General features: G+C 35.7%; 1 protein-coding gene across 5 annotated transcripts in view; it reads left to right on the top strand.

The window, feature by feature from the left end:
- FHIT (fragile histidine triad diadenosine triphosphatase) overlaps positions 1–17,493 on the top strand; it is a 521,930-nt gene that overhangs the window by 18,238 nt on the left and 486,199 nt on the right. The gene's annotated exons all lie outside the window — the stretch shown is intronic.

Here is a 17,493-nt window from a genome sequence, read left to right as displayed (position 1 = left end):
TCTGAGCATGTTTGAGCTGATATTAGTCTGGCTCCAGACAGAGAAAACAGGAGCTCTGAATGGAACTTAGAGAAGAAAGGAATGAAGGGTCTCTCCTTCTGTAATTCTATGATCAGTTCAAGTAATCAGCAGAGGAAATAAGAATTACAACATTTCTCTTTCTTGTTGGTCATTTTTATAATGTGGAATGTATATTTAGAATCATTTAGGTTGGAAAGACCTTTAAGATCATTGAGTCCCACCATTAGCGAAGCACTGCCACTAAACCATGACCCTAAGTGCCACATCTGCACATTCTGTATTTGAATATAGGATGCTGGTGTACTTAGAGTGTATGAAATATGGGACTTGCTTATCATGTCATTGAGAATTAATTTTATGTACTGTCAGTTTTAAAATAGTCTCAGATTTTCCAGATGGAGGAAGAGTGAATAAAGTAAAAAAAAAGAATAATAAAACCTTAATCACTGGCACATCACAATCTGGAGGTAACAGTACTATTTATTAGGTGGAAAGATGGAAAAGTTCCATTTGCAGAGGAGCACACTATGTATTCACATTTTTTTACTGCTTGCATTGCAGTGGGTCTAAATTTGATCAAGTATCTTTGTCATTGGGAGGCAATAAATGTTTTCCCCACTAATTGTTTCTAATGCATTTCTTTTAATTTATTGTGGACATGAGAGTTGGAAACACTGAAAGTTGCTCAGATTTCATGAAAGAGCTGGAGCAATGTTGCCTTGAAATAAAACAAGAGTTTTGAGTTCCTAGAGGAAGAAATGTATTCCCTGAATGCATTTTTTCCAAACCAGCTCTTTCATATGTCCGAGATTTTTAAGATAATTTTCTCTAGTATTTGTTTACTTGTAAGATGATTGACTTTAATATTTTTCTGGGACCATTGTATATCAGAGGCATCGGAGGGTTATATACATAGACTTTGAAAATATAATTACATTGACCAGCATAGATTTAATTTTTTTAAGTAAGTTATCTGAATTTGGAAGCACCTAACTTTGGAAACCTGCTATGTCCTGTAGAAAGAAACATGGTAGAATGGGAGTGTGTAGTTAATGTGTCCTTTTTAAAGAGAATATTCGTAGTACCAGAATACCAATTACTTTATTGGCCCTGCAGAAGAACTGGAAGGTGATTGCCTGAATTAAGGTGACATTGGGCGGGAGTGTGATCGAATTGAAGCTCCCTCTTACCAAACACAATTGGTAAGCCCTTAGAATCTCCAAATAAATACTTGTGCTTTAAGGTCAGTCCAGACCTCGTGGATTGCTTTTCCTTTCCCTGATAAAAGCAGATGCAAGCATGCCAAATTGCTTTGCTCCGGCTTAACCCCAGCACTGTTTGAATTCATAAATGCTACAAAAGGAAAGCTTATTACCGCATGCGACGGTGAAGTGGGGAAATGTCATGCCTACCTAATCTATTTCCTGGGAAGGGGAGAAAAATCTTTTTATTCTTTTACTAAGACCTGGGGAATAAAGTAAGGACTGGATGTGATGCTGATAATCAAGGATTGTCTTTCTTTTTCTGAATTGCTATCAACCCTGTATTTTCTGTTGTCTCTGATATATTTTCTCAGAAATGAGACAGTAAAGGAACTTTTTTCTGTATTGAATAATATACTGTATTTAAATAGTTTTTATTTTTTACACTTATTTTACTTATTTTTTTACTATTAAGCGGCTGTTTCTCTGAAGCTCTTGCTTTAAGGATAGATTGTTCAAACACTGACACATCATTTAGCAGATGAAACAAAGCAGTGCTGCATTTGGGCTGTATATGGTAACTATAGCAGTATTAGAAAGGGCATCAATGGGAGCTTTGCTCTGAATTGATAACAAGTACATAGTTTTAAATAACTTGGACAAGAACAAAACACTCCTAAAATAGAGTGCTTGAGGGGAAAGTAGGTTTTCACACTGTAAACAGTGTTCTTTGAAAGCTGGGAGAAGGAAAAAAAATACTGTAGCACAGTACTGTAGCACAGTAAGTTAAATCATTACGTTAATTGAACATTTGTCTATTTGCAGGTTTTTTTTTTTTTGGATGTCAGTAAGATGAATGGTTGAGAAAGGAAGTGAAAGGGAAGTAGTAGTGGGTAAGGTTCAAAACAAAGGAATTAACATTCTTAGGGTGTAAATTGTGGGTAATGTGTTAAGTTCACTTTCCTGAAACTGGTTTAGTGGTGTAAACTGCTACCTGTAATTGACTTAGCAAATCTACAAACACAACTTTTATGATAATATATTCCTCAAGTTTTGAATGAGGATGACTGACATCTTGTGTTCTATCAATGAATCTTATTTTGTTTCATCATAAATATTTCACAAAATTTTACTTCATTGTGAAGTTGAAATTCTGCATAACAGGTGTTGAGTCCTTTTCTTTTGGAAGGTAGTGCTTAAACCTGAATGCCTCTCATTGTGTTCTATGCCTAAAATCGGGCAGATACTTTTAAAGCTATTTAGTAGACAGTCTATCAGCCCAATGAGATACTGACAGGATTTTATAGGATGCAGATGGTGGAGGAAAATGTACTATTTCACTGTTAGCATTTTGTTTCTGATGACAATCCAGTTATTAGGTTGCTGGTTGTCTCACAAAACATAGCATGTGGCTACCTAATTAGATTGCTTTAAAGCCTGTTGGAAATGCTGATATGTTTCTTATAATCCTTTTGCCTTGGATTGCTGTTGTTAAAGGCTAACTTCCCAGTCTTGAAAAAAAGGCTTGTTCACTGGGCTAAACATGAAAAATGCATTATGCTTGATGTTCTGCTTGATGCTCTTGGTTAAAGTGTAATGTGCAACAAAATTCTCTCCGTACTGTGTGTGGCTCTCGAAGCTGTAGCTGCTGGGCAATAATGGCAAAAAGGTGCTCTGATTACAGTTATAAGGACTCTACTTAATCATAGTTGGTAAGAGATTAAACTTTAATCATTCAATTAAAGCTTTTGGTGCAACTTTTTTTAAAAGAATATCAGTAATGAAAAAACTTGGTCTGGGTAAGTGTGTGTTATTTGACACTGCAGATAGCATTGTCTTTGTACAGCATTCTGCATATATATTGCACTGGAAGGGTTTGCATTTAATGAGGTACTCGAAGAAAGTGGAAGGATTTTTTTTAATATGCTTTAAATTGTTCATTAATGAAACCTACATGTCCAAGGCTTCACTGTACACTTTTAACTACTAAAAAGTGAACCCACACTTCTGTGTGGGAGCAGTAAGACTGAAGTCTGGTTTTAGGGAATTGCTTATTTAAAGGCACTCAAGGGCAGTTGCAGAGAACTGAAGTCACCAAGAAGATTTAGTGTAATCAGGGTAAACACAAAACTAAAGTTTGAAGCTATTCAGTTGTCTTGTGAGCAAAAGCAGATCCCAAACTGGCATGCATTTATTGTTTTATTGATAATACTTCTGAAGAAAAGCTACTGAAATTCATCTTTAACCCCACATTTTCAAATTATTCAAAGAATTTCTCGGAATCTCTGCCAGTCTTCTCAAAGAAATGATGTGAGCAAGGAAGGTGGAAAATAACCTGTTTGTTCCAGCTGCTGTCCTGGAATACTGTGTCTGGTGTCAGTCTCAGGTGAGCTGAGCTGAGTGCTTGCAGAGAGTGTTCAGGAGTGGCTTCACTGTGCAGAAACTCAAACTTGGGTTCAGTGCCACAAAGTGAGGATGACTTTTGGCCATATTCCTGTTATGAGATGTCTTCTTGGCCTTTCAAGTGTTGGTACTAAAGGTTAGAACACAGAAGCTGCAGTAGCCAATTGATTCTTTTTTCCAATGTCAGCATTCTGTATTCTGCATGAGGAACATAAATCCTTACCATAATTCACACGTACAATTTAAAATAGTAGGCAAACCTGTTAACCTGCAGGTAGGTGAACCTGCTTATTCTTGTTATCATGAAAATGAGATGTTGAATAAGACAGCAGTAATCTGAACCTATTATGTTTTATGCTATTTGAGTCAATACTTTATAAACATTTGTTTCAGTAGATTGCTGTAGTTAATGCTATAGTAATACTAAGCATTTTGTTGCTGTCACTGTTTAAATAGTTTTGCAAACTGAATTTCTTCCAGGAAAATCTCTGCTGACTTCCAAGCCTGGACAATGCTGAAAGGTCCTAAAAAGGACTTGCCCATTTCTTACGTGTTTAAAGACTCATTAAAAGAATAAAATTTAGTGATGAATACAGAATTCCAATTTAATTGGAGAGTACTAGAATGCATTTTTTCCCTCTTCTAACTTAGAAACTGTTTTTTTTTTTTTTTTCATTTTTTTCCTACCTGACAAAAGCTAATTTAAGCCAACCAGATTGTACATTCAAAATGTACAGAAGTTGGTCCTATTTACTGAGTATTGCTCCCTGGATATATCTCAACTTCCCCTCACAGGACTGACAGATGCCTAAATGTAAGAGATTGTTCTTGTCATGGGAGGCACTGACACAAATTCAGTTGTGTGGGTTGTTGGTTCTGTCTGATGTTGTCCCTTCTAATGCTACTGAACAAATCACCTTGCACAAGGTAAGCAGCATGCCCTGTCTGTCTTTATTGAAAGCTGTTTCTTCTGATCTGTCATGTCATGATATCCTGTTTGAACCGAGTTCTTGAACAGTCTTGTGTTCAAGCCAAACTTTCACAGCAGTTTTCTGTTGCAGAGTGATCTGCTCTGCAGTGTTTGACTGTGGATGAGTATCAAAGGGCCCATTCACTGCAACATGAAAGGCTTTTACCTGCTGTGACTAAACCATGTTAAATTGTTGCAGACATGCAGGTGTACCGTGTGTTGGCAGGAGTGTTCGAGCATAAATACCTTTGTTCAATCACCAGGTAATGAAACCAGCAAACTTGATTTGTCTCCTTCATGTGAATTAAAGAAACAGATTGACTAAGGCACATCTTGCTGAAGGAGCAATGGCTTCTGAAGAAGTTCTGTCTTTCCTTTGAAATATATTTTGTTCACTATATTTTATGGGTCTTCTAATTGCATGTTGTTCAGAAGAGGTTTACTGTAAACTCTGCATGGTGTGCTCACAGTTGTATTGAAAGAGAATGTGATAAGCTACAGCTTTGTTGAACTAATTAAGTACTTCCTGGCTTTGTTAGTGTTCAGAAAACTTGACAACAGTTGTATTGTACTTTCCCCTGTATGTTTTGAAAAAGCTGTATTGTAAATGATACAAGGACAATTTTTTTGCTAGAGTGGTACCTTCTGTTGCACTGTTGACCCTGATGGAACAGCTAAAAAAGACACCTCTGGTCATTTTTTCTCATTATCAACTGCCTAATTAAGTATTTCCCTATGCACATTGTACAATAAAATCATTTTGTAAAAGTGTGGGAAAGAAGATGTTCCTGTTGACACTCTTGGTCTAGGAAAAAAAGTATTGGTAGAGAAATCTGCTCTCCAGAGGAGGAAGAAGCATTAACAGTCTTCAAGAGAACTTTTGGAACAAATACAGGTATGGGCAGCCCTCTTTCTTGGGAGGGGACAGTGTGAGTGAAAATTTAAAACCCCATAATGGCCTATGGGTTCTCTGTACACTGGAGTGTCCATGCTGCAGAGTGCCACATTTGAGCCTGAGTTCCCAGGGCAAGCTGCCATGGGTAAGGATGAGATGTTCACTTTTATTAGAGCTGTATTCTAGTCAAGGCTTTCCCTAGGTTTTTTAGAATAAGTAGGATGTACTTGGGATGTGAAAATGAGATGTTGGTTTGCTTGAGAATGCAGTTCAGAGCATCCTGGAGTTTTTTTATTACAATGATGACGTTTTTAGTGTTTTGGTAGACACAAAGAGGTGGAAGGAGCGGAGGCAAAATACAGTTATCTTCAGTAAGATGAAATAGAGTTAATAATGTATTCCTCTACTTGAAAAACTTTCAAGAAATTTTTCAGAAGATATTTTGATGAGTTCAGAGAGAAGTTGGTGGTATCATTAAATAAGTTGACAACTTCTGTAATCAGCTTTTTGGTATTATAGCTCAAGGGAAAGTCAATAAACTTTGATTCCCAGCATTAATGTAATTATTTTTCCTCTCTTTTTTTTTTTCTTTTCTGGCTCCTTCTGCAGAAGACTGCAGTAATGTAATATCAGATGGCCAAAAGCAATTCAGTGTTCAGAAAGGCAGTGTCCCCTAGGATGACGTACAAATGTAGGAAGACTGGGGGTGGAATAAATCATTTTCTCTGATCTTGTTAGGGATGAAATTATTATAGAGAAGCGAACGTAATTCACTGAATATTCTGTGAGATAGAGAATTAAGAAGCTCCTTTGATTATCAAAGGTATTTTTTAAAAGTTCTTTTTGTTTTCCCCTCACCCACAGTATTTTCCTTACACAGTACACAAAAGTGTGTTCTCATTGCCACTTGTTTTGGTAGTTGTAATGTACTACCTTAAGTCAGCTGCTATACTGCTCTAAGCCAGCTGCTATATTTTCGTTGATTGGGCTAATTGGACTAACGTTAATTTTTATCTTCTCCTGACCTTGGCCTAGTGAGAAATTACTTCAAATGTTTCAGTAAAAAAACTTGCATTGCATTAATTAAATAATATGAAATTGCATTTCATATTATTTAATTAATCTGCTATTGATGTATTCAATTTCATTCTCATAAGACAATATAAGACAGGTGAGATGAGTGAATCATTACAATATAAATGCCCTGGTGAGTAGTACAGGCCAAAGAATTTGCAAAACCCACAAAGGCTTGATCAACCTCCTGTGAAAATATTCTTTTCTATGGAAAAAAAAAAAAATTAAAGGTGATGTACTGAATCTTTAAAACCAAACCTTTCCATAGGTTAATCATCAGTGTGGTTATTTGAGGCTGACCAACAACATTCAGTTGGAAGTGTCAGGTGCAGCATTAAAGGTGTGAGTTCAGGTGTGATGTAGCAGCTGTGGTTGTGTAAATCTGCTTTCAGTGATGTGAACAGGCAGTAACTAGTAGCCAGCAGAGCAGACTGGCTTCAGTGCTTCTCTCAGTGTAGTCTGCCCTGAAGAGTCCAGCACTAACAACTTTAACTGGGTAAGTACAACTCCATCTATTTTTTTTAAACTTTTATTGTCTGGGTATTGCTTTCCAGTTCAAGCCTGAAGTTGCTTAGAATTATTAGTTATTGTTATGAAGGAGTAATGTCCCAAGTGCTTAAATTTAAGGGTAAAAAAAGATATACCCAACTGACAGAAGTGTTTATGTTCCAATCTGGGGAGAGACTTGCCTTTGAATAAGGTGGACACTTTTTTATCTCATGAATTCAGTGAACAGTAAGAGATACTGAATTTGCTGCTTGGTGGTTTCTCTGTAGTTATTCCCTGGGTAAATATTTGTAGAGTTTTTCTCTGCACTTCCTCAACTTACACTTACAGACATCCAGGGAATCAGTAGAGTGTGTCATGGTTGTTCTCCCCTTTGTCTATCTTAGTAACTTCCCCAGAAAAACAGTCTTAGAGCCTTGTCAGTACAGAGGAACAGGTTTCACAAAGCAGTTACAGGTTTGGATGATGCAGCTGAGCATATCTTGTAAATTCCACTATGTGCATTATTATACAGTGAGAATTTGGTGACCTGTGGTAATTATATTGTGTGATCTTTCAAAAGGAGGACCAAGCTCACATAATGGGCTAAGGTACTTTTGAAAAATGAAATGGTACTTTTTGATATTTATCTTATACAATTGGTATTTTCTGGCATTTAATAGGGAAAATGTTTTACTGTGTGTAAAACTGAACCTGAACTAAGTAATCTAAATGTTCTTTCCTTGTGGTTTCTCCTTATTTTTTTCCTTATTTCCCTTTTGGAAGAAACTGGTAATCAGAGTAGCAGACCTCTGGCAGACAAGACGTGTTTTATGTTGCTGTAAGTAGGGGTTCACTTTGAAATGCTGACAGGCCTTGCATAAACCAAGAGCTGATTTTTCTTGCCCCATGGCAAGAAAGCAAGATCATGATGCTTTATTATTGAGGCAGGTCCTTGAGTAGTGTAGCTAGATCTTAACAAAATGTACCAAATGGAAACTTCATTTCTGCAGGTAGTAAAATTGTTTTGAACTTCTGTTATTGCTGTGTGTGCTTTGTTTTTCTTGTGTCACTTTCTTAAAATGGTTGGTTTGTTTTTTTTTTTTCTGAAGGCATAATTTCACCTTTCCTGAGCATGTATTTTACCCTTTGAAGTTATCATTAGAGTATTTCCTTTGGCAATATATTTTATTGGAGCATTAGCAATGCAGCTGAGTCACTGAAAAATGTGGGAGCCATGGGCACATGAGGTTTGCCTGGTTTTGTGGTAGTAATAGGATTTTTTTTAGTGGTCTTTAGTAGAGACAACTGTCAGTAATGTTTACCTTGGCAAAGGCACTGGGAGTAGAATAAACCATAAAGAGAGTATGTAGGTAATACATGATAATAATGATGGTGCTTATTAGCAGATGACACGTTTGCATGTGAAACAGATTGGAGAAAGAGCTGTCCTGTACACTCTACTTCTGGAATAGCCAGTGCCAGTTGATAAATAAGTATTTAATGGGCTTAATGACTTTTTGCATCATTTCTTGAAGAAGGTCTGTGGTTACAGTTGATGATAGCATCACAGGATTATTTTGCATAGTGACTTGTATTTTCTTCTTAGGTATGTGTATGTAGAGATCGTTAAATTTCTATTCATGGTGCAAACATTTACATAGGTTCAAAATCCTGAATGACCAAGCAAATTTTATAGTTTGAAGTAATCTTCCACAGGCAGTTGACTGTATGACTAATAGAATTACATATGCGTAAAATTGCTTTTACTGGAGAAGCCAAAATGCAGAATAATAGCTTGTCAAACTGTCATTTGCCAGTGAGAGTGTAGATTTTGTAGTCCAAATTAGGTTGTGTTCTTTTTCTTTTTGTCAGGTCACATTCTAATAACCATATTGTGCATTAAACCCTGTGATTATCTGAACACTTGACAGATGGTAGGATGTTAATTTATATGTAAGAGACAGTGATTGCCTGTGCAGCAATGGCATTCAACAAAATATGAAATGTCAAAATTCCCTTTTTTTTGTTATGTCTTCACTTATTTCAGCAAGGTAATTCTAGCAGAGGAATATTTTGTGTAGTTAAACATATGCTTCATTTACTAGTATTAACAGGTTTTGGAGTTTTGAATCTTAATTTTTATATTGAGAGATGTTTACATGATGATCTAGTATACTAGAAGATTGTAGAGTACAGCGAAAGTGAAAGAGGTTATTATATTTGTGAATCTAAAGTTTTTAATATGCATATGTTTTAAGGAAAATGAGATTACTTTTAGGTTTACTTAAGAGTTACTATGATACCCCTGAGTTGGCTTTATGATAACACAATTGTCCTAACTTACACCAGAGTTACAGTAATTATTATCAAAATGAGTAGTTAGTTGCTTCTAATATCTTACTAAACTGTTATCCTAACTTGTGTAAAATGCCATGGGAAAAATGTGTTTGAACCCAAAGGATTTTGCCTTTTTTCTGAATTTGAAAGAGTTGAGTCTGTAACATGGAGCTGAGGGAGAAGTGTAAAGAGTGACACAGTTCAGCACCACACACTCCATGAAACTTGAAATAACTTTCTAAAGCTGCAATACAGATACCCAAAGAAACAAGCTAAGGTTCTAGTTTCCTTTGACAGTGCTGTTTTCAGAAAACTCTTTCTACCTTTAAATCATGTCAAGGCATTCCTTATTCCCTTGAGTTTATTGTATAAAATTCCTCTCTACCTGTGGTTCACAGGATTTGCTTGTCTGTTACAGATTGCTTATCAGTGTTACTCATGTTATCTGCTGGACCTTCAACTAAATGGTAACACCTTTGAGTTGAAAAACTTTCCTTTTTATGTGTCAAAATCTCCAGAATACTTGTCTTTTGAACAAAGAGTTTAAGTTTGTTGTTTTTTAGTACTTAAGAAAAGAAAAAGAGGAGGCCAAGTATTTAATTTGCTTGGAACAGTTTTCCAGCAGAAGAGAGTTGAGGTAGAAAATCCCAAGTCTTAATGATGTATTTTTGCAGTTCAATTGTCTTTGGCTGAGACATCATTATTATGTATTTATAATAAATCACTGCTGTATTTAGGTATTCAGTAACTCTTGACTTATGGAAGAATACGTTCCTTAATCACTAAGAAAATTAGTTTTCTGTAAACTGTTTCACTACACCAAGAAAGGAGTCATCAAGCCCTAGAGTGGTAATTACTTTGCTTGTGCCACAGCAGCATTGTGTTGTTGTTTTCAAGGTGTGGGAAAGGCTGTGAATTGGTACTTCCAGAGTGCAGACAACAGGGATCATTTCTGTTGAGTATCTAAGTTATAGAAATTCCTTGTTGGCTTCAGTGGTTGGGGAAACATGTGGTCATCAGTGTAGTCAATATGTGTTATGGAAATACTTACTATAGAAATATTGTCTCTGAAGCATAATTTTCTTTAGGAAGAATGACATGTACAAGAATTTCACAAACAAAATAGGTTGTACTTTGTAGGCTGCTACTTTAAGCTGAATGTTGTAACATCTCTCACCTTGTAGGTTTTGCAATGAGCACCTTCCTGTTGCAATCTTTTCTTGAAGGCAGATAAAAATCAGGGAGCAAAATAATAAAAAGTACAGTGAAATATTTCAATATTTGCAGTGGAGCTACATTGGAAATGAAGTTTACAGCTTTGCAGTCAGAAGTGATTTTTGTGTTATGGATTCTGGTGAACTGGCAGACTCTGAGTAGCTCTTCTAAGTTGATTGCAATGTTTGTGGCTGCTTGTGATGAGAATATGAGTTCTATAAATGCATAGTGATAATTCTCTATGTAGCTGAAAGAAGAGATGTAATATGTGGCCTTTTTTGTTATTTTGCTTGTGATTTTTGATATAGTGTGGAGTGTAGTTTCAGTGCACCTAAAGTCACTTGAGTACTACTTCTGAAGTGACATTTTACTTGACAGTGAGGTGTGTTTTCAAATAGGGATTATGTTTCAAAGTACTGTTTGAAATACTGAGCTTGTTTCTCTTTCTACAGTATATCCATCTAAAGATCTCTCAGCATTTCATAACCATTAATGAAATAAGCTTCACTGCAAGCCAGGTATTACCCCAATTTCACAGATTGCAGGGAGGTTAATTAACTTGCCCAGAGTCACTCAGTGGTCTGTGATGAAAATTGGTTTCTATTTAAAAATGGATTTTTCATCTCATGGTTCAACCATTAGGTTGTGCTTCCAAAATATTATTTGTGGTTGCAAATAATGTTTGGCTTATTATCAAGTTACCATAAGCTTTGTCTATGCACAAAATGGAGTTGAAGTGACCAAATCAGTTTTAACTCTACCTTTGTACATTTCAACTGAATGGAGTTGGGTTTGAGCTGGATTTAATCTAAAAGAAATTTAAAACAGGCATAGACTTGGCATTAAGTTTTTTTAATATGCAAATTTGTGCTAGTTTATGTCAAAGGAGCAAGTAAAATGAATCTTCCTTATTGGTCTGAGCTTTTAATAGAAGCATTATAATTTCACTTAGTGTAGTTTAACAGAAATAGCATCATTTGAAAACTGAGGGGAAAAGACATTTTTCAAATAACTTTAGAAGTCCATCAGGCATGTGACCTGTTCATTTCTATTATTTCAGTTGTATGGCCACCACATTTAATTTTAAACAAACATAAGAATTAGTTTCCTGTTAAGTGTTTTCACTTTCATTAATGAAACATACAAATTCAGCTGGAGAAACTTATTAGTTTTAAGCTATAAAACTTTATTTCTGGGAGAATCTTTCTCTATGGCTTTGTTGGCTTTGTAGGAAAGAAAGTCATTTAGGAGAGAGGACTTTATTTTTCTTGATTTATAGCTTCATTTTCCCTGGTTCTTTACCCAAGTATGCAAATCTGGTTGTAAAAGTGTTGATGCTTGGGTCTTAAGAAACCTGCAACTTCTTCACACTCCCACTGTTGACTCTTTATGTATCCTCTGACAGGTCATTTCAACTGCTTTTAATGTAGTTCCTGGGTTTACAAAATTGGCATAATGCTTGTGAAGTGCTTTGAAAGTTTGAAATATGTTTTGATTTGGAAAGTATTAATTTTATTATAAAAACATGGGAAGCTTTTCAAAATGGACTGATCTTTGGTTTTGACTTTAGGTGTAATCTAGTAAAGCCCAGCTAAATGCAATTCTGTTTAATGAAGAAGAATTGAATTAATCACCTAATTAATTAAGTCAACAGCATTTGACTTTATGCACCAGAATGCCTGATTTTAAATTAGTTATATCTTTCAAGTTTTTTTAAATGAAGTATTTTAGGGCATAAATCTTTTTTTTTTTTTAAATGCCACATAAATGTCTCCATATAATTGCTGATTACCTGTAGTGCAACACCTATGTAGGGCATGCAGTTGTGGATCTTTTCTTTGAGCATTGCTGCATCTAAGGTACTGCAGTAAGGCATAGGTGAGTGCTAAATTTTAACTAATTTTTTACATCTTCAAATGCAGTGAATCTTTAACATCTAGGTTAATACATTCAGAGATATATTTTTTTAGAAATTAGATGTTCAATGAGCCTTTTGGTACTTCCTCCTCATTATCCTTCCTTTCACATTCCTTGATTTTGTTGAAGGCCAGCATATATTTGTAGCTCACCAACTGAAGCTTCCCTCAGTTTCTTTCTTTATTTTTTTGTCCAAGCAATGAGAAGATTTCTAAGACTGTTCTGAAGGTAGTGGTCTACTTAGTGCTGACAGCAAAAATCTGTCTCTTCACTTGTATCTAATTTCCATAAGGACACTGTGGCCTGTAAGTGCAATATAATATAAATAATGCAACATGCCAGCCAGGAAAAAGAGTTTGATTTAATTAATGTTCATCCAACACATTAGTCCTTCATTACATATAATTACTTGGGGACTCAAAGTAGGCACAGCTGTAATATGGCTGGTGTTAAAGTTGAGATTTCTCAATAATGCATCTCATAGGTTACTTTTTCATGTTTCCTTCAAGTTCCCTTCTCTTAGTGTTGTGCAGAAAATTACTTCAGTTAGAAGTGGATTGACCAGGGAATGTTTAGTCTTGCTGCCACTCAGATGTCTGGGAGAGCAGACAGAATTGTTCAGTTACAGGGATGTTAAATTTATAGCAGGTAAAAGCTTTCTGTGTTTGTCAGACTATTTCTTGAACAAAAAGTGATTGCACCCTCAAGGCAAAGAGCCTCAATGAAAAGTGGCTGTACATAAATACAAACTAAATTCCAAGCCAAACAATTCCTAAACTTCAAAAACATGTTGCAAAGGAAAGCAGAGTGCCAGCCAAAGGTATATGTCAAGATTTGTCTAATTATATTTGTACTGTACAACAAAGAATAAAGTTATGTTTCACCAGAGTATTTAACTTCTTAGTATTTGTAGTCTCGGTCTTAAACTGCATTGTTGAAAGCTTTTATTTGTCACTTTTTGTACATATGGATACTCTGGCAAAGGGACTTAATGATCTGCACCTGCATCCAGCTAATGCTCTTCACTGTAAAATAAATGTCCAGTCAGGTAGAAAATTGTTCTGAGTACCTGGCCATGCTGAGAACAGAACTTGCTGAGAGTAGCACCCAGATTTTCTGTGAATGGAAGTTCAGTCTCTTCTGTTGATTTATTCCTGAACAGAAATAAATTTTGTGTGATATTCTCAAATAAAAAAACAAACAAAAACGGTGCCACTGTTGAGGGAATAGATGTTCAGGTAACACTGTACATCTTTGGGTAGGAAAATATTCATTGGCTGTGTATTGCCTAATAACAGGGTCAGGTTTGTTATAGTCAATGTTTTCTCTTAATATTGCCTTCAAATATTTTGATCATTGAGTTGGTGTTGTCTATGCCTCAAAAATATGACATTGTGTCCCAGTTCAGTTAGATGCTGTTGAGAATTTACTTCAAGTTTGTGTAGATATGTTTGAATGCCTTGTCAAAGTTGGAAATGAAAGAGTTCATTATTATTATTATTATTATTGGTAGATCTTGGTAACTTATTTCATATTTCTTTGTAATTGCTGAAGGTTAAATACCTTCAGTCACAGTTTGCTGGGATTTATGGACTGACAGTTCCAGGCAGGGTCTGGGAGTTTTCTTTTCCCCCATGTTTGCTACAGCCCTCGGGGTTTTCACAGGTATTTGAACCTTTCCATATTTTCCCTCATGTTAAAGCCTTTTGGTTGGTAAATAAGACTTAGTGATGTAGTAGTAATGTAGTTCCTCTGAGCACTTGGGCTTGGGAAAGCTAATACCTGCTGCCAAGGGAATGAGCATCAAAAGAGACCATGGATTAATGCTGACTCTGAAAGTTTTTTATCTTTTCTCATTCAGTCTTATTTCTAACACATGCCTGCGGCATGTCAAGAGCATAAGAATTCTTCCCTTCACAAGTCTTGTATGTAATAAATGGAATTGTTTTATTAATACTCAAGTTTGTTGTAGTTCTGTCTAGTGACACTGAAATGATTTTATGAAGGGTTTAAAAAAGCATAAAACATCTACTAAAAAGACATGTTGACAAGTGAAAATTTTGGAGGAAAACTGACTTCCTGTTGTCTTTATAAGAATAACAAGGAAAATAGCCTAGTTCAACTTAAGCGTAGACCACAGTGCTGAAGGTGTGCCTGATCAAAGGGCTGTTGAAGATATTAATGAAGGAACAGCAAAAATGTTTAGAAGATTTTTTTTTTCACTGACTTGCTTTGAGTATAATGTACAGAAATCTTTAATATAGGAGACAGGGCATTATTAGCTGACTTAAGAGAAAAATGAAGTTGTATCAAAAGGTTGGTTTCTCTTTTTGTGTTTCTTTGTGTTCAGCCTTTTTTCATCATAGCCCTTTTTCCACTTTTCTGTTGCGCTTTTCCACTTTTCTATTGCACTTTTCCATTAAATACTTCAGTGTGGTTCTCTGAGAGCTGAAGACAAAACAAAAAGTGGATTTAGAACTAAATAACGAAAAGCAGGGATGAGAAGCATCTGACTTCTTTTTATGTTTATAGTTGGAATATAAGAACCATGTATCAGAAACTTGACAGTAAAAATGAACACAAAGGTGTTATTCCTGTGCTCTGGCAGCACGTGTAGCTTAACGTGGGAGTTACTTTGTGCTAATAAGATTGTATTTCATGCCTAAAAGTGATGTTAAACACAAATGAAAACCTTTTCTAGCTATTATAATAACTATGAGCTTCAAATTAATGTTGGTTTATACCTGCTGCTGCTGCTTTAACATAACAGCCCTCACAGTGCAATGCCTCACCTGGATCAAATTGAGTATATGCATGAATCTTTGCAAGACTGGAGCATTTCATTAAATGCAAAATGGTAAACTTTTTATGGTTCTACACTTACTGTTTTTGTAAACCAATCTATAATTTAATTATGGCAGGGGAAATTGTATGAGCTTTATGAGAAGCTGCCTAACCAATGACACTTTCTAAGTTTTTTTGAAGGAGGGAGATAAAATAAATGTAGCTTTTGCTCTTTTGCTAGCACTAAGGTAAATTTTTTTTGCTCTGGTTCTTTTTGTGACAGAGCTGGGTGTATCCCTGCACATCCTGTAGTTTGAGAATGTTTGTTTAATGAGGATCTCCTATTCCTTGCTTCTTCTCCCTCTCTGTAACCCTGGCTCAAAGGGGGAAGGCAAAAAAACTTGTGTGCTTACAGGGTCTTGGTAAAGGACTGTAATTACATTTATCTTATAATTGTTCTTACTTTGCTATGTGACTGTTTTGGTACTCTCATCTGTCATGTCATGTCTTTTGATCAAGAGTCTGAACACTTCTGCCTCTTTCTAGGCACAATGCTTAGCCTGGGAGAGTTTACTGATTGTCCTTGGCTCCTTTCACATTCAGGAAGGGAGAATCTGCTGCAGAGTGTGACTTTGAGCACCTCCAGCACAGCTCACCAGGCTCTGCTGCCTCCAGGGACCATAAAGGGAGCTGTGCATGACTAAAGACACACAGGTTGCTGTCGTACTTGAATGTCCCAGACTTGATTTTTGTTGTAAAGCAAGGAAAGTGAGATTTTTAAGACCAGGCTCATAAGGTTTTATTACAATTTGACACTTGTTTTAGAAATATTTTTGTTTTAGTTAGAGAAACTGCTCATCAACGCTGGGGTTTGAGGTCACTTCTGCCCAGATTTGCAGCATGTCCCAACTTAATGTATTCACAGAATAAGCATGATATAAGACTTGGCATACCTGGGGAGATCAGTACTTGTGACTTACTCTGAATTGCCAGAACTCAAGTTTATGTGATGCTCAGACTTGTTCTGAATGTGCTGGATTGTGGTTTTTTTCCTGGTTTGGTTTTTCTTTTTCCCCTGGAGAACAGTAGTAAAGAGCAAAGAGTGTCTTTTCAATGATTACTGAAGTTCTTGGTCTGAAGTAAAAATGAAAATTCTCCAAACTTTGACTCAAATAACTGATGATAATAGCTTTTCTTTTGATTGGCAGGAAATACTTTGATCATAACTTGATTGAAAAACATAAGATGCAAAATGCCACTCTAAGTTTTACTGTTCCTTTGTGCAAGGAATGAATTACTGGTGATAGAATATACAAATTATTTATTTTGAGAAAAGAAAATTAATTTTTTTAGTTAAATTTTATTGGGACTAAATTTTACTTGAAGTTGTGATACATGCAATTTCTAAGACATACATTAATGAACTCATTAGTGCACAGTCATATTGAAATCTATTTTGGCCCTGGGCTAATTTGTCTTCTCAAAGCACAACATGCCATTACTGATTCTGAAAAATATTTTTCTTTTTCTTTAAATGTGATATTATTTCTATTTCTTCATTCCATCTTGTATATATATATAGCACCCAACCATAAGGGAGATGTTTTCTTTCCCCTCCTTTATATTTTCAAATACATGTTCAAACAGACTTCAAAGTTAATCTTGCAGTTTGGCCAGTGGAGAGAGCAGAGTAATCTGTGGTGACAGGCAAAGGGATAAGGGTGGAAAGGGTCCTTCTGGGATGCTGCTAGGGATAGCATTTATGGACTCATCCCAGGGGAACTGCTTGGTATCCAAAGCAAGTAGGAAAGTGCTTGCAGAATTGGCAGCTGAGTGCAAATAGAATATCTTATGTGGCGCTTCAATTATTGTGATAAATTTGCTCAAAATAAACCTATGCTTTCTACAGTCATTTTAGGTTTTGTTGTTGCTAAAATAAAATCTCAGTGTGCTCAGAAATTTGTATTTCCCATGAAACATGTAAAGTTCGTTTTCTACACTTGTGCTAATTCTGTTTCTGATCTGAATTTACAGAAATAGTCGTATAAAAGTAGAAAAATTTGGTTGTACTATTTCTCTGCTATAGTATTTGGTTGGAGTCATTATTTCTGTCTTTTTTAGTTTTGTTTTTTGTTTCAAGAAAAGTATCTGAGTGGTTAAAAAGCCAAACTTGGTGCAAATATAAA

The sequence above is a fragment of the Agelaius phoeniceus genome, chromosome 11 (assembly GCF_051311805.1).
Source record: "Agelaius phoeniceus isolate bAgePho1 chromosome 11, bAgePho1.hap1, whole genome shotgun sequence".
Lineage (NCBI taxonomy): Eukaryota > Metazoa > Chordata > Aves > Passeriformes > Icteridae > Agelaius > Agelaius phoeniceus.
Note: the sequence above shows the minus strand (reverse complement) of the source record. Positions and strands in the feature narration are given on the sequence as shown.